Here is a 25,788-nt window from a genome sequence, read left to right as displayed (position 1 = left end):
CTTCTAGGGAAGGGGTGGCTGTACCTGATTCCATCACTGTGGCCACAGAAGGTGACAATCTGATTGATCAGGACCGTGTAACTACCCTGAACATGGAGTCTCAGGGGGCAAGCTGCGGACCCTGTTAAGGCCTTTTCCCTCAGCCCACCTCTAGTTCACTGGTAGTGGCAGAAGAGCTTCCAGCAGGCTAACAGTTTTTCAACCTCAAATTCCCGAGCCTGTCTTGCTTTTTGTCCTGAGAGCTTTCTCAGCCTTCCTGTCGGGCAAACCAGAAATGCTGGAGATGTCATCCACCTGGGGGAACCTCCAACTGGTGAAGGATGGGAGTCAACAGATAAATACTTCAGCTCCCCTCACCCTTGTTGGAACAATTGTGAAGCATGTTTGACACAATACCTCCAAAGGTCACAGTGGGATTGAGCGAACTACCCATTAGCACACCTTTTATTGACTTTCTTCTCCTCCTGTCTCACATGTGCTTCTGGGATCATCTCCCAGATTAACCACCTACATCCAAATCATTGTTTCGCAGCCTGCGTTTGGAGAAGCCCCAAGTAAGACAGAGGATCAAACCCACTTGTGTCACCCAAATTGATGGGAGGTGGTGGTAAGTAAAAACAGAGGAAATGCATTCAGAATAAGCCTGACTACCAGATTTCAAGGCAGGATGGATTTCAGGAATTTTGCCAACTTCATTGTTCTTGTTTCACAGGGAATTTTGGCATCAGTCTCCTGTACTTCTAACCCTAGCCATTGATTGCCCTTACTGCAGGCCACTGGCAAGCTAGAGTGTGGAATGGATTGGAGAAAGCCCATTCTTTCACCTAAAAAAAGAAAAAATCAAATACAGGTTTAGTAGACAGTAGCTCAATGGCATCATGTCTTTATCCCTAAAGGTAAACTTTATAAACAGGCAGCTTTCTGCAGTTGAGAGAAAAATGAACAAAATTTGTGTGAAGACAATGTTATTTTGCATACATACAGAATATCTTATGTTGATGCCGATAACAAAATTTAGACAATATGTTCATGTTTCTCTGCTTTTATAAAATAGCTCAGTGATATTTAGAACTCAATACTCAAAGACTATATTGTTGATTACTAAGATAATACCCGTTCTTGCCTTCTTCTTACCTACCAGAACCCTGTATTAATGGAAGCAACAATGCGCCGGGGTAAAATCTACCATCTCTTATAGACAGGTGCAGCCAATAAGATGTAAGTAGAACGGTTGAGCAGTATTCCATGGAAAGCCCCATAAAGGTGCTGAGTTAATTGGAAAGTGTGCCTTTTCCCCTCTTCTCCTTTCCTAACTTTCTGATGCCTAGATTGTTGGAGCTCTAGAACCATCTTGGATGGTGAGAGAGTCTTAAGAAGGGGAGCCATGTGTTAGTATGGAGGAACAGAGAGAGTAAAGGGACCTCAGTCTCTGACATCTGTAGACCTGCTTTACCAGTTCTAAAGAGATTATCATCACACTTCTTTTACATGGGAAAGAAATTTTTATTGTGTTTAAGACATCGTTATTTGCTTTCTAAGGTGCATTCAACCAAACTTGATCCTGATACATATACCCACACATAAAATCAGAAGAGAACAGTTGAAAGTCTTGCTTAAAACTATCAAGAGGGAAGGCAGTTAATACCAGTGATGTGTATGCTTGCACAATGCAAGGATAGTTCTATAGTAAAAATAATTAGCATGTGCACAAATATATCCACAAACATAAAGTTTCATGCCACCAGTGTTTGGGATTATGGTAGAATTCAGCAGCAGAACATTCAGAAAGGGAAACTGCTATGGATTGAATGTTTGTGTCCCCTCCAAATTCATATGTTGAAGCCCTAACCCCCAATGTGATGGTGTTAGAAGGCGGGGCCTTTGGGAGGTCATTATGTTTAGTTGAGGTCCTGAGGGTGGGGCTCTCAGGGTAGGATTCATACCTTTATAAGAAGAGACCAGAGACCTAGTTCTTTTTCTCTCCACCATGGAAAGACACGGCAACGAGGCAGCTATCAGCAAGCCAGGAAGGGGCTTTCATAGGAACCAATCTGCCAGCACCTTGATCTTGGACTTTCCATCCTCCAGAACTGTGAGAAAGTAAATGTCTGGGTTCTGGGGGGATTTATTTATTTTATTTGAGAGAGAGAGAGAGAGAGCAAGCATGTGCATGAGTAGGGGGGAGGAGCAGAGGGAGAAGAAGAGGGAAAGAAGCAGATTCCCTGCTGAGCGTGGAGCCTGATGACTGGGGACTCAATCCCACAACCCTGAGATCATGACCTAAGCTGAAATCAAAAGTCAGACCCTTAACTGACTGAGCCACATAGGCACCCCAATGAATATCTGTTATTTAAGCCACCCCATCTGTGGTCAGGTATAGCACCCTGAGTTATAAGACAAAAATATGTTTGTTTTCAATTTTATCCTTCCCTTTGAGTATCCTAGATTTATGGATACTATATAGTTTGAAGTAAACTTATTAAGCATCTGTTTTAATGCCCTCACTTTAGAAATGAAAAAACCAAAGTTGTCCCCTACAGCCACTCTGTTACTGAGTTCTGCAAATCTTCCTTTGAAATATGGCAGATTGATCTTCTCTTTTTTATGTCTACTCCTAACGTATCAGACCCGCTCTCACCGTTTCACTTGCGAGTTTCAATGACCTCCTCACTGAATCTCCCTGTCTACAGTCTCCCCTTACTGCAGTTAATTCTATACCTTTCTACTGTGAGACTAATCCTCACAAAATCCTACTTTTGCCCAGCAACTTCCCTTTTAGAGCACCTCCAGTGGCCTTCAATGGTCTAATCAATCAACCATAGTCAGTCATACTTTTCCCTAGCTCTAAATTTTATTCTTTCACATTCAGCTGTGCCCAGAGAAAGCATTTACATCAATCCTTACTACTTCAATGGGCTCATTCATCAGTCTCAATAATGGATCCATCAGATTGAGCTGCCCCGTTGTACACTCAGGCATTGTTTTCATTTGGTAGTGCCAAACTACTAGCTAGTTCTAAAAAACAAAAAAGGATCACAATTGCGGGGAAGCTTTGTTTAATGGAGGGTCAGGTACTTGAGCTGGCTCTGGATGACTGGAACTGGGTGGTGGAAGAGCACAGCTGCCAGACAGAGCTTTGATTAGCCATGAAGGGACAAATGAGCAGGGGCAGGTTGAGACAGAAAGAAAGGACAAAGAACAGAAGCAATGTATGCAAGGCCTGCCAATTCCACAGGGAAATGGGATTCCCTTGCTTTTGATCATGCTTTGCCTACCGGGTGCTTCTTTCTTCTCTTTGGCAATTCAAATTCCATGACATCCATCCACCAAGATGAGTCAAGTTCCACTCCGCTCTCTATGAAAACGGCTTCAGTTACTTAGCTCTTCTATTCCCTGCCTTTCCACAGCATCTTTTGCTGTTGGAGACATTTGAATTGGGATTTTATTTTACTTTTCATTTTATTATATAGCCTTGCTTGGCAGTATTATTGTTCAAGATATGCAAGGCCCATCTCTCCCAAAGAGTTTCCAAATAATGAGGACTAGTGGTGTGTTGTCTTATATGTATATTTTTATATCACAACAGGGCTTGGCATACAGAAAGTACCAAAGAGGTTGACTGAGATTATCTGAATGTAGACAAGATATATTTAACATATATAAATATATACAGCTGAGAAAATTCTCTTCAATATAACAAATATTCTCAACATAATAAAAGTAAATTTGATATGTGTAATATTTTCCTAATAAAATTAAACATTCTGTAGACGTTAAAAATACAAACACCCAAATTCTTTAAATAGGCGGAAATGATATTCAACATTTTTTTCCACTGTTTGATTGGCAAGGACTTAGGGACTCTGATCACACAAGATTTCTCTTTCATGAAAATTTACTGTATATACATCAGCAGAGCAATTTCAATCTGGATGATTAATCAGATCATGAAAATAGCCTTGTTATGTAATTGTGACAGTTCCATGGTCCTCATTAAAATCAGATCCTGCCTGTAATATACCTTTTATAACATCAACAATAGCACACTTTCTTTGCACTATTTATTTATTTTTTATTTTATTTTATTTTTTTTAAAGATTTTATTTATTTATTTGACAGAGATAGAGACAGCCAGCGAGAGAGGGAACACAAGCAGGGGGAGTGGGAGAGGAAGAAGCAGGCTCAAAGCGGAGGAGCCTGATGTGGGGCTCGATCCCATAACGCTGGGATCACACCCTGAGCCGAAGGCAGACACTTAACCGCTGTGCCACCCAGGCGCCCCTGCACTATTTAATACAACATCTGTGAAAGCATATTCCATGGACTGATGTTAATGGGTCTTACATTAAAAAAGAGGTTCCTTAGTCAAACAAGCTTGGGAAAGTTAAACAGACGTCTCAGTGCCTTTTATATATTAATGTGCATTTTGAGTCTCCAAAAAGAAATACGTTATGCAATGTTTCCCAAAGTACTTCAAACTTTGGCTTGCTGGAGGCAGAGTTTCTGAGGAACAAATATGGGGAAACACTAATTGAGAGATTGCATAAAGGCTACAAGACAAAGTGGAAGGAGTTTTGAACTTGCCTGAGTCTGACTAGCCTCACTTATTATGCTGTGAGGCATCAGCGAGCCATGGGGAGAAGCTGCATGTGGAGAGACACCTAGACAGATCTAGCTGTGCCAGTTACCCAAGAACAGACACCAGACATGTTAGTAATAAAGTCATCTTAGACATTCCAGCTCTAGCAAATGCCGTGTGGAGAGGAATTAACGATAGTTTTTTCCAGCCATTCAAGCTACTCCAGCTAAAATCTTGGTTATTGTGGAGCACAGGGGAGACAGCCCCATTGTACCCTGTCTGAATTCCTGGCCTCAACTTTTGTGAGATGAATGCAGTTGCTGTTTTGTGACACTAATTAAGGTATAGGATAATTTGGTAGGCAGCAATAGATCACTAGCTAGGTTTGGGGAGATAAATCAAAGTATGAAGTTTAGCTTGATATTTGGCATAAAATGGCGGCTCGTTAACATTAGTGTCTTTCCCTTTTTTCCTCCCAGGGACTTCCATCATGTGGCATACATGTCCATGATTGATTCTCTTCTTATGTAGATCCTGATGTTGAAAGAAAATAAAGGTGATGACAGGAAAAAAGTCAAGATTCTAGATATCTGAAACACTGAAAATGTGTGTATTTGTGGGGTGAATATCTGGGTGAAAGAAAGTCTGTTTTAAGATTGACTAACACTCAGTCCTTCTAAACAAGGATTGTAAATTGTCCTCCTCTACTTTCTGGTATATTTGCAGTGATTTTTAGATATGTCTGCAAATTTTTGGGCTCTCACCACATTGAGAGGTTGGATCTCTATCCCCACCCCTTGAAAATGGATGGGATTTTGTGACTGGGTTGACCAGGAGTATGATAGAATTAATGTTATGTGACTTTCAAGGCTAGGTCATAAAAGGATGATTCAGCTTCTACCTTGTGAGCTGGAAAATTTGCTCTTGAAGCTTTCAGGAACCATTAAGCAGTCTGATAGTTACAAAGAAGTCCAAACTAACCCATGTAGAGAGACTACACGGAGAGGCCCAGAGACTCCATGAAGAATGAAGGATACCTGAACAGCCACTAGCTTCAATGCCCTGCTTTTCCAAATTCAGTCATTGTCTGACTGCAACCACATGAGAAATCCAGAGTCAAAACCATTCAAACTGGCTCTTCCCCAACTCTTCTCTAAATTCCCGGCACACGGAAACCATAAGCAATAATAAAACAATTGTTTTTTTAAGTCACTAACTTTTGTGGTACTATGGGGTAATAGCTAACTGAAACTATATTCATTCAAATACATTAGTAAAGTGTTAGACTGTGTTAAATTATGATCACCAGGTGGTGCCCATTTTCCTTTTTTTGTGTGTGATTCTATTAAATTTGGTACTTTTTTCTTTAACCGTTCAACTATCTATGGGCAAATGATACATTTGTTCATGAGCAAAAAGCCTCCATTTGTTAACTCAAATTGCAAAAACAGTTCTTACTTATGAAATAAAAAGTTAAAGAGAGTAATTTCTTTTTAAATTTTCAAACACTCCAGTCATCATTATATCTTCCAGTGGGTGCCTCCGTCCCTGGGTATTAAGCCTTCTGGCAAAGCAGAATCCAGAGTTTGTGGAAACAAGAAAAAAAATTGAAGATGGTGCTACTCACACTTCTTTTCCTTGATTTGTATTCAGGAGAGCGTGAATAAAAGTACTATTTTTACTGCTCTCTGTGCCATCTATTATCAGTCTACTCTGTATGGCTAGTGAGACATGAATATTTTAGAGTGGAAGAAATTTCAAGGAAGGGTGAGCAAGCACTTAAGGGCTAATCTAACATAGGTCTCCTCTCATACTATTACACTGAAAACTGCATTGTTTCTCCATAACACTAATCACTGTTGGGTTAATTTGGCATGGGCCCCAAATCCACAGCCTTTTATAAGCTCAGATTTTTAATTGCTCCTGAACCTTACTTCCAAATGTTTCTCTCTGTTTTCCACATGATTGAAAGTGAAAAGATTGGTTTGGTTCTTCACCTGTTTTCACAGAAAATCATCTCACAACTGATTACCAAGAGTTCGGCAACTTTGCTGTAGGTCTTAAAGGCCATGGAGGGTTGTTAAATCACAGAGTACAAGGTCTTCTTTCACTCCATTGGCTCTCACCCTCTTTCTCCTTATGCCTCTTCATTTTCTTTCCTTTTCATGTACTGGTTTCTTACAATTCTCATCCAAGAACTCTTTTGGATTTTAATTTTAAAAGGTGTATTTTAAAAACTATAAACTAAGCTACAAACTAAAAATTTTGGCATTTAGAGAGAAATGGCCTTAAATGCTTAAGCTAAAAAAGAAGAAAAGAAAAAATTAAAGAGATAAGCATCTAACTTAATAGATGGTTTTGTAAAACCAGTAGTGAATTCTTTGAAAAGACTAATATATGTACAAACTTATGGCAAGATTGATCAAGAGAAAAAAAGCAAAACCACAAAAATACTAAGACTGAAAAAGGATCAGATATTAAAAAGAACTTTGTCCATATATTAAAAATTTTAGGTAAATATTCAAATTCTTAGGAAAATATAAAATTGACTCAAGAGGAAGTAAAATGCCTAAAATAGTAGTTTAAAAACTCCTTTCACAAAGAGGACAGAAGTACTACATAGTCTTGCAGTTTACTTCTATAAACATACAAAGAACAAACACACTTATATAACCAATTCCAGAGGGAAATACCCCAATCCTTGTTATGACACCAACATAAGCTGGATATCAAAACCCAACTTTGACAGTATGAGAAAGGAGAATTATAGAGTTATTTCATTGATTAATGCAGGTGTAAAATCCTGAATAAAATATTATCAAAGAGAACACTGTGAGGTATAATACAGGTAATACATCATGACAATAATGGGTTTATCTCAGCAATGGAAAGTTGGATTAAATAGAAAATCTAATTAAATTTTCACATTAACAGATTAAATAAAAAATTTTATAATAATCTAAATATATGCAAAAATTATTTAATGAAATAAAAAATTCGGATTAAAAGATTATTAAACTAAGAGTGTTAAGGAGCTCAGGGTGCCTGGGTGGCTCAGCTGGCTGGGCATCTGACTCTTGATCTCAGCTCAGGTCTTGATCTCAGAGTCCTGAGTTCAAGCTCCATGCTTAAAAAAAATATTAAGGAACTCTATTAATCCAATAAAGGGCATCTAAAAAATTTAGAGCAAAATTCATTCTTAATGTAAGAATGTTAAAAGCATATCCTTAAGAACAGGGAGAAGACAATGGACTCCATTATCAAAAGTTCTATATTTAGAATTGTCATAACCAGCACAGTAAGGAAAGATATTAAAGATATAAGGATTCAAACAAGAAATAGTAAACTGTTATTTTTCAAAAATGAGATTATTGTCTCTATAGAAAACCTAATTTATTAGAATGTATAAAAAGTTTAGCAAGATGCCAGAAAAAAATAGTATTCAAGAACAAATTGCCCTCTACAATAATTTGTTAATGGAGAAACAATAAAAAAAGATGTGAATTGTGACATCAAAAACATAAAAGGGGAGAGAGTAAAAGGGTAGAGTGATCCAAGTTAAGTTGTTATTAGCTTAAAATAAGCCGTTATATCTATAAAATATGTTATGTAAGCTGCATGGGAACCAAAAAGAAAAAAAACCTATAGTAGATATACAAAAGATAAAGAGGAGGGAACTAAAGCATATCACTACAAAAACTCAATTCACAAAAGAAGACACGAAGAGAGGAAGAAAAAAAGGGAACTAAAAAGCAGCCAGAGAACAATTAGTAACATGGCATTCATAAGTCTTTACCTATCAGTAATTACTTTAAATGAATGTAAATGGATTAAATTCTCCAAACAAAAGACAGCCCAACTATATACTGCCCACAAGAGACTTGCTTCAGCTTTAAGGACACATTTATTAACATATCTGAAGGGAGAAATAGACAGTAATATAATAGTATAGGACTTCAATACATTCAACAATGGTTGGATCATCCAGAGAGAAAAATAATACAAAAATGTTGGACTTGGACTGTACTTTAAACCAGAAGGACCTAACAGACACATCCAAAACATTTCATCCAACAGCAACAAATACACATTCTTTTCAAGCACACATGACATATTCTCCAGGCTAGATCATGTTATGTCACAAAACAAGTCTTAACAAACTCAAGAAGATTAAAATCATACCAAGTATCTTTTCTGACCACAATAATATAAAACTAGAAATAAATAGCGGGGGGGGGGACTAGACAATTCACAAAGATGTGGAAATAAAACAACACGCTCCTAAACAACCAACGGATCAGAGAAGAAATCAAAAGGGGAATAAAAAAAAGCATCTTGAAAGAAATGAACATGGAAACAGAACACACCAAAATTTACAGGAGGCACCAAAAGCAGTTCTAAGAAAGAGGGTTACAGTGATAAACACCTACATTAAGAAAAAAAGAAAGCTCTCAAATCAATAACCTAACTTTACAGCCCAAGGAACTAGAAAAAGAAGAACAAACTAAGCCCAAAGTTAGCAGAAGGGAGGAAATAAAAAAGATCAGGGCAGAAATAAACGAAATGGAGACCAGAAGGACAACAAAAACAGATTAACAAAATGAAGAGCCCTTATTTTTTTTTAAAGGTAAACAAAATTGACAAAGCTTTAGTTAGACTAAGGAAAAAAAGGGAGAGGACTCCAGTATATAAAATCATAAATGAAAGAGGAGACATTACAACTAAAATATATGTGTGCGTCTATAATCAACCAAATCAAGTGTTTCCAGGCCATTAATTGGTTGTTATAAATTTGTGTTAGATTAAGAATCATTCTGGAAATGGAGCAGAGGCAATGTAGCAAGAAGTCAGCACCTGTCAAGTCAGTTGGGCTCACTGGATCGGCTGAGGACCAAGAAAAGGATAATCCTCCCTGTGAAAAGAAATCTTAATTTCTCATTCCTTAACAATCCCCTAGGCCTCCCCCAGGCCATTCCCAGAAACAGCTACCCAAACCCAGCCCAGGCCTAATCCCCACATGTTTTGTCAAAAACCTTAGAGGAATCCACACCGAAACCCACAACTACAAATCCCATTCGAGGACAACCCATTCTGTTGAACCTGCAACTTGTACACCTTGGAATTCTTGCCACTGACCAGTCTCTTGATCAGTAATACTGCTTGTACCTCCAGTAGCAGGCCAAGCTTGCTTAAAGTTTCTACCTCGTAGATTTCCTTATGTAGGTCCTTGTTTTAATTCTGACACTATTAAATTTTAGCTAATTCTGGAAACTCTTTCTTCCTGACATCATGTACTCCTGATTTTTTTCTCTACTTCTATGTAGGAGGGGCATCCTCTTCTATAGGCCCATTGATCAAGTTTCTCAAGACTCAGTTGGTTCGAAGCCTCTTTTCCTTCTTTCTCTATAACTCTTCCTATGAGGCAAACTCATCCACATCCACCGACAATGATAAAGAACAGTATAACCCCATCCCAAATCTCTCCTCTGAGATTCAGACCAGTGCATCCAATGTCCTACTTAACACCTTCCAAGTTTCAGAGACACCTCCGTTCAACAGGTCCAAGTCTGACTTTAGGCTTTCTCTCCAATATCTGATCGTCTTTTGATGTTCCTTACTTTAGTCATAGCTTCACCCCGTTGGACACGAAAGACACCCAAGACTCATCTTTGGCACCTCCATCTCTCTTACTCTTTATAGCCAATCCATCAAACTAGCCCTGTTAATTTTCCCTCCTATATCCATCCACCTCCATCCATCTCTTCGGGCACCACCTGGTCCAAGCTACAACCATTTCCAGCTTAGGTGATTAGACTAGTCTCCTGAAAGGCCTCTTTGAGCCCAGTCCTTCTGCCTCCAATACGTTCACCACCCTCCATACAGAGTAATCACAAAATGAGAATCTGGCTATATCGTGCCTCTCTTAATAACCTGCGTTGGCTACTCATTTCTCTGAGCCTAAAGATATGCAAATTAAAGTGACATGGTTTTCAAGGGTGATTTGACACTTTAGCTATGCTTTCAGGCACTCTCCCCCCTCACTCCTTGTAGTTTCTCCACACTAACCCTACTTCTGTGCCTTGAGTTGGTCATAATATGTTTGACACAGGGTCTTCCCACAGCCCTGTCTGAAACTGTCTGAAACATTGTTTTCTTCTTCTGCATACTCCAAAGCTCAGGACAAACTTCATTTCCTGAGGGAAGCCAGGTAGAAATGCCTTTCTACCCACATCAGAGTAGAGGCCAAAGGAGGGCTCCAGGGCAGGAAAGGAAAGCATTTGTAAGGCCTTGTTTTCTCATTCTTCCCTACATCTGTTTTATATATTGTCAACTTGGTAGCCCTATTTTCCAAAACTCCCTGCATCTGCTCATATCCCCACAGGTCACAGCTGTGTACCTGGGAAACACAGGTCTGGGGTTCAGCATCATGGCCAAATTCCGGTTGACAGCTGACTCAACTTTGAGATATAAAGGACCAAAAAAAAAAAAATCCATCCTTCCTTGTCCCCATTGACCTTAAGATCAAGGAGTTGTTTATTCTTATAGGCACTAAGGAGAAGAAACCAAGAAGTTTCCTTTTTCAGCCCATGAGGACACAGACCTCCAACAGTTCAAAATTGGTTCTAAATTTAGAATTGTTAAAGTTGGAGTGTTTGCTCAGTCTGACAAATACACTATTCTCCTGAGTCTAATATTTAGAGTGTACATATTTTTTCCCACTCAAAAATTGCTACAGGCTATGACTGCTATTACCTTGGGAATTCTAATAGTAACCCTTAACAACTCTCGCGTCATTCTGACTTTGACCCTCTTCACCCAAAGACATAACCAATGTATTTTCCTTTAGCAAGACTGACTTACCATTTTCCCCATGCTGTTCTGTCTTACACGGCTCCTGGTTTCTCCCCAGAATTTAGTAGTGAAACTGCCATTTATGGGAACACATTTTGCTAATTGTGCCCCAATTTGGATGAGTCACAGGAGCCACATTTCTTCGTTGTGACTACACATTTGGCTGTTGTTGAACTGCCCCAAACAGGAAAATATAAATTGTAACAATCTACTCCAGAAATGAGAGAACGGGCTAACTCCTTAGATTGGATTAGATGTTAGTTTTCAATCATTTAGGGTCCCCCACCCTGGCGTTTTTTTCCAGCTTCCTGGAGATATATAATTGACATGTAACATTGTGTAAGTTTAAGGTGTACGATGTAGTGATTTTACATATGTACCTAGTGCAAAATGATTACCACAATAAGGTTAGTTAACACATCCATCACCTCGCATGGTTGCAACTTGTGTGTGTGTGGTGAGAACTTTTACATTTTGCTTCATTAGGAACTTTCAAATATACAGTATTGTTAGCTACAGTTACCATGCTCCATTATATCCCCAGGACTTGATCACCCTACAACTAGAAGTTTGTACCATTTGACTACCTTCATCCATTTCCTCCACACCCCACTCCTCACATCTGGCAACCACCAGTCTGTTCTCTGGTTCTATGAGCTCGACTGCTTTTTGGTTCCACACATACGTGAGATCATACAGTATTTGTCTTTCTCTGATTTATTTCACTTAGCGTGATGCCCTCAAGTTTCATCCACGTTGTTGCAAATGGCAAGATTTCATTATTTTTTATGGCTGAATATGAATATAAATATGTATATATATATTCTTTATCCATCCATCCACTGATGGACACTTACATTGTTCTCATGTCTTGGCTACTGTCCACCGTGCTGCTATGAATATGAGGTTGCAGGTAGCTCTTTGATACAGTACACCCAGAAGTGGAATTGCTGGATCATATGCTAGTTCGATTTCTAATTTTTGGAGCAACTTCCAGACTGTTCTCCATAGTGGCTGCACCAGTGGGCACTCCCACCAACAGTGCATGAGGGCTCCCTTTTTCTCCACAACCTCACAAGTGCTTGTTATGTCTTTTTGATACTAGCCATTCTAACAGGTGTGTGGTGACATCTCGTCATGGTTTTGATTTGTGTTTCCTTAACGATTAGTGGTGTTAAGCACATTTTCATGTAGCTGCTGCCCACTTGAATATCTTCTGGGTTGTGATGGTTTCTATCGCGTGCATTTTTCGGTTAAGTCACTGTATTCCTCAGCTCTTGAATTTCTGTGTGACTTTTTATGGTTTCTATTTCTTTGTGGAACTTCTCATTTCATTCATGGATTGTTTTCCTAATTTTGGTGTCTGTCTGTGTATTCTTGTAGTTCACTGGACTTCTTTAAGTGGGTCGTCCTGAATTCCTTGGCAGTTTATAGATCTTGATTTCTTTACGGTCAGTTATTGGAGCTTTATTAGTGTCTTCGGTGATGTCATGTTTACCTCATTTTTCATGATCCTCGATTCTTTGCATCTGAATAAGCGGTCTCCTCCTCTAGACGTTATAGAGAGATTCACTTCAGAAGGGATGGTTCTTCACCAATCAGCTCAGCTTTGAAGTTCTGGATGGGTCAGCTGGTAACATCCTTGGGGAGCTGGAGCTTGCTTTTGGGGTCTCTGTTTGGGCAAGGCCACTGCCTGTGCTCCCAGGACAGGGGGAGTGCTGCCAAATGGGTTCTGCAGTTGGCTGGGCTCCACGTTCTAGCAGGACCCCTGGGCTTCCCGATCAGGCAGGGCTTGCTGGCCATGCTCCATGGTCAGGTAAGTCCACTAGCTGGGCTCTGCAGTCACCTCTTGTCAGGTGAGGTCACCTGCTGTGTTTCTGGCAGAGTGCTTCCCCTGGTTGGACTCCTTGATCGGGCATGGCTATCGGCTTCATTCTGCCATTACTCCCTGTGGGGTGGAGTCTCAGGCTGTGATCCCCAACTATACGGTGCTGCTGGCTGGACTCTGTTTCCACAGGGCTGTATGCAGGGCTTTGCAGTCAGACAGGGACTTTGATTTTGCTCTGTGATCAGGCAGGGATGCAGGCTGTGCCCTGAAGCTGGGCTGGACTGTAGGCTGGACTTCATGATCACGTGGGCCACTGATTGTGGTCTGTTGCTGATCAAGTTCACTGGCTGGACTTTCCGGTCAGGAGGGGCTTCCAGTTGTATCGTGCACGTGGGTGGGGCTAGAGACTTTTCTCCATGGTTAAGGTGGGGTCACTTTCCAGTTTTTTGTTTTTGTTTTTGTTTTTGGTCCGGAGGAGCCACAGAGAATGTCTCATGATTGGACTGTATCACTGGCTAGGTTGTGGTTTGGTGGTACTGTAGGCTGGGTTGTACTGACAGATGGATTCTGAAGCTGTCCAGGGTCACTGGTAAGGCTGCTTCCTGGTTATGCCGAGCCAGAGGCTATACGTCATTGCTGGGCAGTACTGCTGGCTTCCTTTCCTGCTGAAGCATGCCTATAGGATGGGCTCTGCAGCTGCCCAGATGCTCTAGTCAGGTGAGGCTACACTCAGCAGTTGGGTGGGGCTTCAAATGTGCTCTCCTGCCTGTGTGGGGCTGAACCAGGCAGAACTGCCCACAGTGATCCCTGGTCATACAGGACCACTAGCTCAGCTCTGTAGATGGGCAGATTTGCTGGCTGGAATCCCTACTCAAGCACAGCTGGGAGGAGGAATGTGGTCTTGCCAAGATTTGAGTACGGATTACTGCAAGCCCTGATCCCCTTCTCCATTTCTGTCTGATCCTCAGTGGCCAAGCCCTGCAGATTTCCCTACTTGAACCTCCTGGGAAGCATTCCATGAAGCTGGGGAAGCTGGATGTCCGCCTTCGGTTCTCTTTTGCCCACTAGCAAAACTGTAGGCCCAGGAGGCCCTCTTGGTGTGGCAGTGTGCTGGTCTGAGAGAGGGGCAATGTGGTCAGAGCGTAGCTGCTTCCCTTACTCTTCTAATGCTAGCCCTCTCAGTCTCTGTGATCCGAAGGGATGCCTCAGCCTCACCCCTGGGTTCTGGGATTTTCACAAAGGTATCTTGTCTATGGATAGTTGCTTGTTGTTTGTCTTGTGAGGAGGATGAAAGGTGGGATCGACCTGTATTGCTGCCTTGATAACATCACTCCCTTTTCCCTACTTTTTAAAAAAAGATTTAGTAACTTATTTTGAGAGAGAGAGCATGTGCACGCGCGAGTGGGGTGGAAGGGGCAGAGGAAGAGGGAGAATCTTAAGCAGGCTCCACACCCAGTGCAGAGCTGACATGGGCTCGATCTCACAACTCTGAGATCATGACCCGAGCCAGAAGCAACAGTCAGATGCTCAACCAACTGAGCCACCCAGGCGCCCCTCCCTTTTCCCTTCCTAATGAGAATATTCCGTTAACAAGAATTTAACCATCCCAAGAGTTTTGGCAGGGTTTGAATGGAATGAAAGTTTTGGTGTCCACTCAATGCAGCCTCTCATGATCTATGGATCATTCTACATGTGGTGGTTAATTAGTTGCTTGGTTCACCCCTTCTGTAGTGCCTAAAGCACAAATCAGATTAAATATATTTCCATCATACAAGTGAAGTTCTATCTTTTGGTTAAATACCCCTTCATTCTCTTTCTTTTGAAGCAATTGATAGGCCTACTGCACATATATGTAGCTGTAGGTGTCTGTAGTGCAAATACATTGTGTGAAAGATGAAATGCAGTGGCTGCAAGAAGTAAAACTTTTGGGGGGACAGTTAATGATTGATCACTCATTATGACTCGTGGACTTTATTAATATGCTTCATGTGTCGTCCTGTGATGGGAGGGCTACATGGATAAACCACAAGCTTGCTTGTCTATAGATGCTGACGTACTTAGGCCAGAGTTTCTCACAAACCCACACAGATATTCCTGCCACTTGGCACTGCAAAAGACACTGCCTTGTGCGTGAAAGGGGATTATCTGCTTCTTTTGGTTGATGGCGGTTATTTCAGGGAGGGACCTACAGTCTAGAGCTTGAATCCATAGGCCATACTCAAACTCAGCCTGAGAAGACATTACTGACTTGGAGAAAAGAATCTCTCCTATTAAAATGTTAAAATCCCAAGAGCTTGGCATAGGAGAGGAGGGAACTATGGATGACATAGTCTCAAAACTGGCTTTTCTGCTTGCCAGGTAATCATACACGGGTAAGGGTCATCTAAATACTTTTTTCCTGAAAGGTAAGCTATAGTTACCAACGCCAAGGTAGAAAACAAGACTGGGATTGTTTTGACAAATAAAGAAATATAGGTAATAACAGCACCACTAAAACTAGAGATCATGCCAAGCTTCGGGTTACAGGGATGACTTTACATAAGGCCGGAAAGGGGGTATTATTACTTTAGATTCAAGTTCTGAGCACAGTTTTTCAAAACTAGAAATAACATCCTTTGCAGAATTAAATTTCAACTTGGCAGTGAAGTCACTTTGTTTTCATGCTGATTCACCCAGAACATGCGAAAGAAAGTACCAGTAAAAATGCTCATGAAGTTTTTGATAAAGCAGAAGACAGAGTGATTGGTTTCTGAGGCTTTTCTGAAAGATTTCTCTAGCTTCTTCTTGAATTTGAATGGCTCCAAAGGTCAGGATAGACCAGTTATGACTTTTCCAGGAAATGAGTAATAGTAGGACCAGGGGACTCATTTCTAGAAGCCAGGAGGAACGTTTCATCCAGAACCTGTAGGTGGGGTTTTCCCTCACGAAAGTCTTCAGGGAGTTCCAGAGGCGTGTGCAAACTTGCCATGGGAAGGGCCAACTTAACACAAGCTTGCCCTGGAGATTCCGCCAATTCTCTTAGCTCTTGCTTTGGTTTTCCCCACCCTGCGTGCCTGGTCCTTTCCTTTCCTTCTCATTCTTTTCTTCTCTTATTTTCACCTCATTGTCCAACATTCTTCCCTGCAGACTCCAAATCTTAATACCCATGCAAAAACCTGGGAATTCTTGAATAAGCATCATTTAGAATTCTCTCTTCCTGGAAGACGAGAAAGAAGATTACTGCCAAATGCTGTTTGTAAGACTCCCACCCAAGCTACAGCCGTGAAGAGCTCATAAGAATCACTGCTGGGCGAGGGATGCATTCATAATTCGTTTGAAATTTGTGTTCTGTATAGAGAGAAATTTCTAGTTTTAGTGTTAAAATGCAGTTCGGTGGCTTCGTTTCCTTCCTTCCTTCCTTCACCAAAAACGTATCATGTAGCTACTGTATGTCAGGCATGGTGTTGGGAGGTGTTGTGATAGGAGACACAGTCATTGCCCACAGAGATTTTTATGGCGTAGTGAAGAAGGTAAGAAAGAAACACAAAAACTACAATATAGTCCTGAAAAGACTATGAGAGATGTGTCTTCAGTCGGTAGTTAGGGAAGGTTACCAGGAGCTAGGGACCCAATTCCAGGAGTCCTAATGATGAATAGTAGTGAGGAGGTGGGGTGGGTGTGTGTGTGCACGCACGCACGTGTGCACACATGCACCTACATACCCTTTTCCCCGTAGCGTCCTTAACTTCTTTAGAGCTCTCCTTCCAATTGTTCAATGTTCCTCTTTCTCATTAGGTTGTGATATACAATATTGACTACATAGTTGCCAAGAAAGCCTTGGGCTCAGGGGTCTCCATACAAGTGTAGGGCAAACTGATGAATCATGCTCTCCCCAGAAAAGGGTCATGAGACTTCAGTGAGATACAAGGAGGGGAGCTACTGGGATTTTCGAACTTGAGGAACTGCTGGTGTTGCTTAGTTTTAGAAAAGTTCAAGTTACCACCAAAAGCCACTTTCTAGAGCTTATTACATGGCAGTAGGCTTCTGTAGACAGAAGAATGATGCAGGGGGCGCCTGGGTGGCACAGCAGTTAAGCGTCTGCCTTTGGCTCAGGGCGTGATCCCATCATTCTGGGATCGAGCCCCACATCAGGCTCTTCCGCTATGAGCCTGCTTCTTCCTCTCCCACTTCCCCTTGCTTGTGTTCCCTCTCTCGCTGGCTGTCTCTATCTCTGTCGAATAAATAAATAAAATCTTAAAAAAAAAAAAAGGAGAATGATGCAGGCCAAGCTTTCCTTAGAATATCTTTTCCTTTCTATGGTACCCGCAATTTTTCTTCTCCCTTCACTGGCTTTCTTCCCAATGCTCAGGAAAGAATCAGTGGGTTCAGTTCTTCTTTGTGTTATGTTTTATTGCTTACCCCTCACAGGGACATACACATTTCAGTCAATGTGTCTTCAGTCAAAAGTCTAAATCTGGGGATGTCTGGGTGACTCAGTAGGTTGAGCGTCTGACTCTTGGTTTTGGCTCAGGTTGTGATCTTGGTTTTGGCTCAGGTTGTGATCTCAGGGTTGTGAGATCGAGCCCCGTGTTGGGCTCTGTGCTGAGTGTGGAGCCTGCTTGATTTTCTCTTTCCCTCTCCCTCCTGCCCCTCTCCCCTGCTCGGGCTCTCTCTCTCTCTCCAAAAAAAGTCTAAATCTGTAATGGAATGTATTTGGAAATTAGGGGATGGTTGGGAGGGAATCCTTCTGGTGTCTTAAGGCTCACCCTGGTAGGCAAACACCTCTTCTGCCCATCTTAACCATTTCCTGAAAGAGTGAGCTTGACGCTTCATGACACTAACGGGTGAGCAGAAACCTACACCACACACCTTCAACTCCTGGGCAGATTCCATTAAGGTGAATTCCAGTGGTTGCCCACATTCTTTAGCTCTACTGGAATGTATTGTTAGGCAAACCGGGTAAACTTAGCACTAGTTTAGAAATAGTTGATGTAATGGAACAGATGATCTCAAGAGTTTCCACCTCTAAAATGCTGTGAATTCTGTGAATTCTATTCCTATTAACTTCTTCTTGTGACCTGGGGATAAGATTAATAAAATAAAATTTAAAAAAACTCAAGTTTGTCCTTTTTCAACTAATTTTCTATGATAAAGTAATGCATGAAAATGTTATAAAGTTTACCATATAATGAATGCATAAAATGTGAACTGAATCTCCCTGCACCCCTGGTTTCTCTACCCAGAGTCAAAAACTGTTAATACTCTCTCATAGATCTGCTCAGATATTTTCTATGCCTACACAGAATCTTAGCCTTTTCAAGGTAAGAATTTTTCCATTATGTAGTATTGCTAGAAACAGACACAATGCACAATATATTTTATATTTTAATGTATTTAACTTATTATTCTTTCTACTGTTTCTCCTGTTAAAATTCATTTTCTTAAAATGATTTTCTTAAAATACACATACATATAAGAAGCATAATATTCTTGGATCATTTACATAAACTGGAGAATTTTTGGAACATTTGATTTTTACTGGGAGTTGAGTTCTTTTCAAAACACATTAACCTCAGATATATTTACACTAAATTAAGAGTGAGCAAAGTCATGACAAGCTTGTATGTTTAATTTGTACTCGGAAAGGATCACACATGGCAGGTGATTTGTATTCAGTACTGATGTTTCATTAATGGATTCATATTACTTTATAAAATACATAGTTTAAAAAATTCTATCAGTGTGCTTGGTTGGTGTGCCTTCTTGAAACTACCTGACATATTAGGAACTTCCCGGCCTGATGCTTTTTGGAAGGAACCGCCCTAGCTCTATTCTACGGCTTATCAATGACATATTACATAACATTGGGGAAACATTACAGCATAGTTAATAGCAATTATCCGATAAGATCTGCGTGATTTTTGTGTTGTTGATTTCTAAAGAGAGGAATTCCAGGGAAGTGATTGTTTAGCTCTCTGAAATGCCTTTTAACAAGATTTCTTTTTAGCCATGTGCAAAGCCTAGACTCCAAGCTCTTTACTGTTGCTAAATGCTAAACTCCAATCCTCAGCCAGACCTACCCCTGCCTCAATCGATCCCATTAACCAGAGAGTTGCTAGGTTTCCACCTCAACCCGGAATGACTCAGCCAGAGACCAGAAAGGGGCATTTTGAGATGAAAAACCCAACCCCCGTATGAAGTTTTTATATCAGCAACAGGGTATGTCCCCGAAGATAGTGTGAAACAGCTTGTTCTAATGAACAGTGGTTTGTTGCTTTGCCTTTCAAAATGCATGTAGATGACAAGGGACAGAGTGGGTGCAATTGCGCCAATGCCATGGGGCTGTCGACTGGGGAGATGGGGGTTTTCTTGAACTTACCCATCCTCTACATGGCTCCAGATGGGTAGAAAATTAGGAACTTCTCACTTCGGCATCAAGAGGCAGATGATCAGCATTTGCTGAGACACATGACATGAGAGCAGCGCTTGAACCTCATGGGAAGAGAGCTGCCCTTGTTTTGTTCCCAGGAGGATGCAGAGGGAAAGCTCCACTAAAGATCCAGTTTAGACCTGTGTTAACACTGAGCAGCTAGAGCCCACAAATCTTATGTAAATGCCTCTCAGGGAGACACAAAAGGAGACAGGAGGTAGGGAAAGTGAGTGGACTAAGGGAAGCCTAGGGAAAGGCAGTGAAATTTTTGTGGGGTGGGGAATCGCACTTAAAATTTCAAGTGATTGAAAATTTAGCATCTTGAAATATATTGGATCCAGGAAGATTAGGGGCCAAGTCGACAGGGAAAAGTCCAACAAAAGTAAAAGTGGAAAACTTGTCTATAGCTTATTATATATATTTTTTAATGACAAGGGAATTTGACCTATGATGGCTTCCATAAGCATGCCTTATTAATGAAACAATAGTGTGTTACGAAGCAAAATGACAAAATGGGAAGGATCCTGGGAAGAAATCTAGGTACTAAGAACTAGATAATTAAATCGGTGTATGCTGATTCTGAAGAAAATCCGGAATCATGGTGGGGTCAAAAGCATTGATGGCCTCCAGTGAAACACCCCTCACAGTATTCATGCCCTCGGGTAGTCTTCTTCCAAACTGACTCAGGTTTGGCCATCTGACTGGCTTTGGCCAATGGAATATCAGCAAGCAAGATGACATAGAGGCTCGATAAACCCTTGATAAACAAGTTGGAACTTGTCCTTTTGGAATATTCCCTCTTGGAAGCATTGTTGTAAAGCTACTTGGGCTAGACTATGGAATGAAGAGAGGACGTGAAGAGAGAGACCATAGATGGTGAGAGGCCACTCTACATATTAGTGCCCCAGCCAAACTCCCAGCTGAATGAGCAGCTCCTTGAGTGACCTCAGCTATACTATGTTGAGCAAAAGAACCTTCCAGTTGCCACCATCCAACCCACAGAGCTATGAGAATAATGACTTGTTGTTTTCAGACACTAAGTTCTGATGGTTTATTATGCAGCCATAGATGTCTGAAACAAATAGTCATGTAAATGCTCTCGTTTATCAAAGAGGAAGCTGGGACAGAAAATGGCCAAGGGGTTTGCCCAAAGTCTTACAGCTAGTTAGTGAAAGAAGGGGGACTAGAACTCAGATCTCTTGAGAGCCAAACCAGTGCTTCCTCCTCCACATGACCCGAAACACTACTATTAGTATCTAACCCTTAGTGAAGAATTTCTGTATGATAGGCACTATGGGAAGCATTTCACATTCAGGTACTACCATTATCCCAATTTTATAAGCCAGGAAACCAAAGCTTAGAGAATAATTCGCCAGAAGTCACACAGCAGGTAAATAATAGAGCTGTGTTTCTAATCCCACACTCTGACTTTACAAACTTTTCTGAAGCACTGTATTATAAGGATGATGAAGTATAGGTTATGTATGAGTAAAATAAACAGCGTATACAACTGATTTAATCCCTATCTGTCTCATTCATCACTCATTTGAATTAAAAAGGAATTGATCCCCACTAACTACCACTGTTGAAGATTCAATCAGCTGGCCCTTGATCCAGCTCAGAAGGTGTGCATAGATATGGTCTGCCGCTCTGGGGATTTGGAGACCAACATTAACACCTTGTCACTATTTAAGTGTTTGGCAAAATTCTCTTTTTCTGTAGGTTCCTATATTACTTAAACCCGTGGCTTTTTTTTTTTTCGCAATAAAAGTATCCATATGGTATTTTCCCAGTTACATTTGAATGATTGATATGTTATTTAGCAAGAACTGTTTGCTTCATAAGAAGCCTTAAAAATGAGTATCTTTTATGTTTGAAAAAATGTTTTTGGCAACTGAAGTAAGTCATTTTAGTATACCTCTTCTGTAAAGTCTTTCTTGGCAAATCCTGGTCCTTAATGGCTCATGCCTTTATTCCTTCTCCTTATTCAATATATATTAAAGCATTCTAGTGTGAATATTCTAGACACAAAGGGCATACAGAATAACAAACTAGAGCTCTACTTTAAGAAGCTCAGAATAATAGCAGTATAAGTTGATACGTCTTATAACAAAGGTATAGGTTAAGCCCTCTTCATCATTCATTCCGCTAGTTTTGGTTAAGTGCTGACATCATGTCAGATAGAGCGCTGGCTGCCAGGTGAACCAATCAGACAGAGCTCCCACCTTCAAGATCCCTCAGTCCGGCAGGGGAGGCAGTTCATAACTGGGGAAACACACTGAGAAAAGCGATCGGAGCAAAATGAGAAGCCTGCTGCCATACAAGAATGGTCTGGGGATAGAGAGCTGGGGAGGGAGTATTTGCTAAGAGAGGGAGATCAGGGAAGATCTCTGACATGGTAACATTTAAACAGCCAGACATGTGAAGGAGGGGGAGGGGAGGAGACACATCACAGAGCCAACTGGTGCAAAGGTGCTGGGAGCGGGCAGAGCTGGACATATACTAGCAATTACCAGCAGACTCGTGTGCCTGCGGCATGGTGAGCTCAGGTACTGGGCAGTGGTAGAAGACGAGGAGAGCAGGTACCAGATCATCTAGGCCTTGAAAACCATGGTAAGAATTTTACTCTCCGTGGGATGAGCAGCTGTTGAAAGGGGGATGGTGTAATGCTGAGATCAAGGACTCTGGAGCCTTGGCAAACCTGGTCTTCGGTTCATTTCTCACCCCAACCACCTAGGGAACGCGTTCTCTTGGATAAGCAACGTAACCTTTCCATACCTCGTCTTGCTTGTCTATAAAATGAGAAGAAGACTTATTGTTGTGAATATGTAATGCATCAACAGACATAAAGGGCTGAGAAATGTATTGACATTAAGCATTCAATCTGTGTTAGCAATTAAGCAAGGAAGAGACATGATCTGATTCACATGTTTAAAGATCACTCTTTCCACAGTGTGAAGTTGAAAAGAGGAGTCTGGGACAGAAAGAGGAGAGACCGAGCTTTGCTATTTATCCAAACTGGGGATAGTAGAGGCTTGGGCGCTTAACCGCTATATTCTTGTGTTAGACCCTATGGCCTTGCCAGCCATATGACGTCACTTGACAGGTAGCTGAAAGGAGGTCTACCTGGCATGGTCAGAAATGGACCTTGGTTGAAGTGGAACAAGGAAGACTCCTATCCATCAGGACAGCTGATGAAAACAGAAAGATCTCTGAGGTGGTAAGTCATCCAGGTAGATGGGACTAGTATCGAGAACCAGAGTGATCCAGCATGAGACTAACTGAGAGTCCCACAGACAAGCTGAGGGAGTTTGGTAGAAACCAAGTTAGTTCCACAAGAATTTCTGAGTGTGTGCTGCGCGTGGGCCCCCCTCGGACAGACAGTTGGCCTAACTCTAAACAATCAGCCCTGACAATTTTACCCATGCTGAAGTGTGACTTTCTTGAGAGCTGGGAAGTTATCTTACTCACATTTTCAAAAAGAATAGCTTTATTGAGGTACAATTCATACACCATAAAGTTCAATATTTTAAAGTATAAAATTCAGGGGGCGCCTGGGTGGCTCAGTCATTAAGTGTCTGCCTTCGGCCCAGGGCGTGATCCCAGGGTCCTGGGATTGAGTCCCACATCAGGCTTCTCCGCTAGGAGCCTGCTTCTTCCTCTCCCACTCCCCCTGCTTGTGTTCCTTCTCTCACTGGCTGCCTCTCTCTCTGTCAAATAAATAAATAAAATCTTTTAAAAAAAATAAAGTATAAAATTCAGTGGTTTTGGTGATTGTATGGAATCATCCAATATGTGTGGCATTTTGCATCTGGCTTCTTTCACGTAGCATAGCATTTTCGAGATTCATTCATGTTGTAGCAGGTTTCAGTACTTTATTCCTTTCTGTGGCTAAATAATGTTACATGGTTTGGTTATGCCACATTTTGTTTACCCATTCTTCAGTTTATGGATAGTCCGGGTTTTTTTTTCCATTTTAGACTATATGAATAATGCTGCTGGGAACATTCACGTACAAGCATTTGTGAGGACATATGCTTTCTCTGCTCCTGAGGATATACCTCAGAGTAGAAGGCCCAGGTCATACGGTGACTGCATATTTAATTATTTAATTATTTCAAGAAGGACTAAACTGTTTCCCCAAGGGCCTGCACCATTTTACATTCTCTCTATTAGTGCACAAAAGTTCCAATTTCCCTACATCCTCGTCAACACTTATTCTTATCCGTTTTTTTTTTTTAAAGATTTTATTCATTTATTTGAGAGAGAGTGTGAGGGAGAGAGCACAAGCAGGGGGAGCAACAGAGGGAGAGGGAGAAGTAACAGCCTCCCTGCTGATCAGGGAGCCCGATATGGGGCTCGATCCCAGGACCCTGAGATCATGACCTGAGCTGGAGAGAGTCTTTTAACCAACTGAGCCACCCAGGCGCCCCTCCATCTTTTTTATTAGAGCAATCCTAGTGAGTTTGAAGTAGTGTCTCACCGTGGTGGTTTTGGTTTTTTTTTTTTTTAAAGATTTTATTTATTTATTCGACAGAGATAGAGACAGCCAGCGAGAGAGGGAACACAAGCAGGGGGAGTGGGAGAGGAAGAAGCAGGCTCCCAGCAGAGGAGCCTGATGTGGGGCTCGATCCCAGAATGCCGGGATCACGCCCTGAGCCGAAGGCAGACGCTTAACCGCTGTGCCACCCAGGCGCCCCTGGTTTTTTTTTTTTTTTTGCATAAACCTTCACATCACTTTATTTCAACCTTTATTCAAAAATGTGAAAAGTATTTAAAAAAATGTGTAGTCCTGAACTTCAGATGCTGACCTCCGACCTCATAGGCAAGTGGGGAGAAGAGGGTCAGGATAGAACTTCAGAGTGCCTCCTACTCCAAGGAAGCTAGGGCCTGCCTCCCTGCTTCTTGGCAGGCAGGATGGGACCCGGCTCTGCTTCCTCCTCCTCACTCCCTTCTTCTTCACTCTCTTCTTCCTCGGAAACGTCACTGCTTACGGTAACAATCTGGCGCTCCCCTCTGATTTGCACAGGGCCAGAACCTGACTTCAGACAGAAGGTTACAGGTGGTTGGAACTGGAAGTCATCCAAACTGAGCATGAGTTGGCAGGACAACTTAAGGTTGGCCACAGGGACTGCTGTCTGCTGGTGGTCATGGTTCCTGGCCATGATTTCCAGCACATCATGACACTCCTCTTTGGTCCCCTCAGCGAGGCAGAGCCTGGTCAAAGCCAGCAAGAGCTCCGCATCATCCTTTTCCTCTCCCTTGAAGGCGAAAGAGTGGGTGTGGCTAGAGAGCTCACAGCCAAAGGAAAAACTGTCCACAGTGACCAGAGCTGGGACTTGCAGAATGTCCCCCAGCATCCCCAGGCTTGGGCTCGGCTCTCCTGATTCAAGGCTAAGGCAGCAGCAGGGCCGTGGCCATGCAGCAATCTCACTGTGGTTTTGATTTACATTTCCCTGATGACTAATGAGGGTAAGCATGTGATTGTTGGCCATTTGTGTTTCTTCCTCGGAGAAATGTCTGTTCAATCCTTTGCTTCTGTTTTAATTCATTTAATTGGGTTTTTTGGTTAAATTGTAAGCGTTCGTTGTTTACTTTGGGCACAAGTCCCTATCAGATATATTATTTGCCAATATTTTTTCCCCTTATGTGAGTTGTCTTTTCATTTTCTTAATAGCATCTGTTGAAGCACAAAAGTTTTTAATTTTGATGAAGTCTAATTACTTTTTCTTTAATTGCTTATGCTTTTGGTGTGATATCTAAGAAGACTTGGCCTTACTCGAGGCCAAGCGGTTTTACTCCTTTGTGGTCTTCCAAGAGTTTTATAGTTTTTGCTCTTACATTTAGGCCTATGATCCCTTTTGAATTAATTTTTGTATAGGGGTCTAAGTGCGATTTTTTTTTTTGCATGTGTGTGCCTCGTTGTCTCAGCACCATTTGTTGAAAAGACTATTCTGTCTCTCATTGAATTGTCTTGGCATTCTTGTCAAAAATCAATTAACCATGAAATCATACTCATCTGTGATTTCCAATATACAACTTGGAGCCCTGAACTTCAAAATTTCTTAGTTGGAATTCAGACTTCCATTATATATTTTTTATTTTTTTAATGATTTTTTT

The 25,788-nt window shown here is 41.4% G+C and overlaps 1 protein-coding gene and 1 pseudogene across 1 annotated transcript in view; one reads left to right on the top strand and one right to left on the bottom strand.

Annotated features, from left to right (window-relative positions):
* The window catches only part of LOC105241166 (tigger transposable element-derived protein 1-like), a 283,983-nt gene that overhangs the window by 180,584 nt on the left and 77,611 nt on the right, over window positions 1-25,788 (top strand). The window lies entirely within an intron of this gene.
* Window positions 24,552-25,788, bottom strand: part of LOC100484806 — a 2,447-nt pseudogene continuing 1,210 nt past the window's right edge.

Source organism: Ailuropoda melanoleuca, chromosome X, assembly GCF_002007445.2.
Source record: "Ailuropoda melanoleuca isolate Jingjing chromosome X, ASM200744v2, whole genome shotgun sequence".
Lineage (NCBI taxonomy): Eukaryota > Metazoa > Chordata > Mammalia > Carnivora > Ursidae > Ailuropoda > Ailuropoda melanoleuca.
Note: the sequence above shows the minus strand (reverse complement) of the source record. Positions and strands in the feature narration are given on the sequence as shown.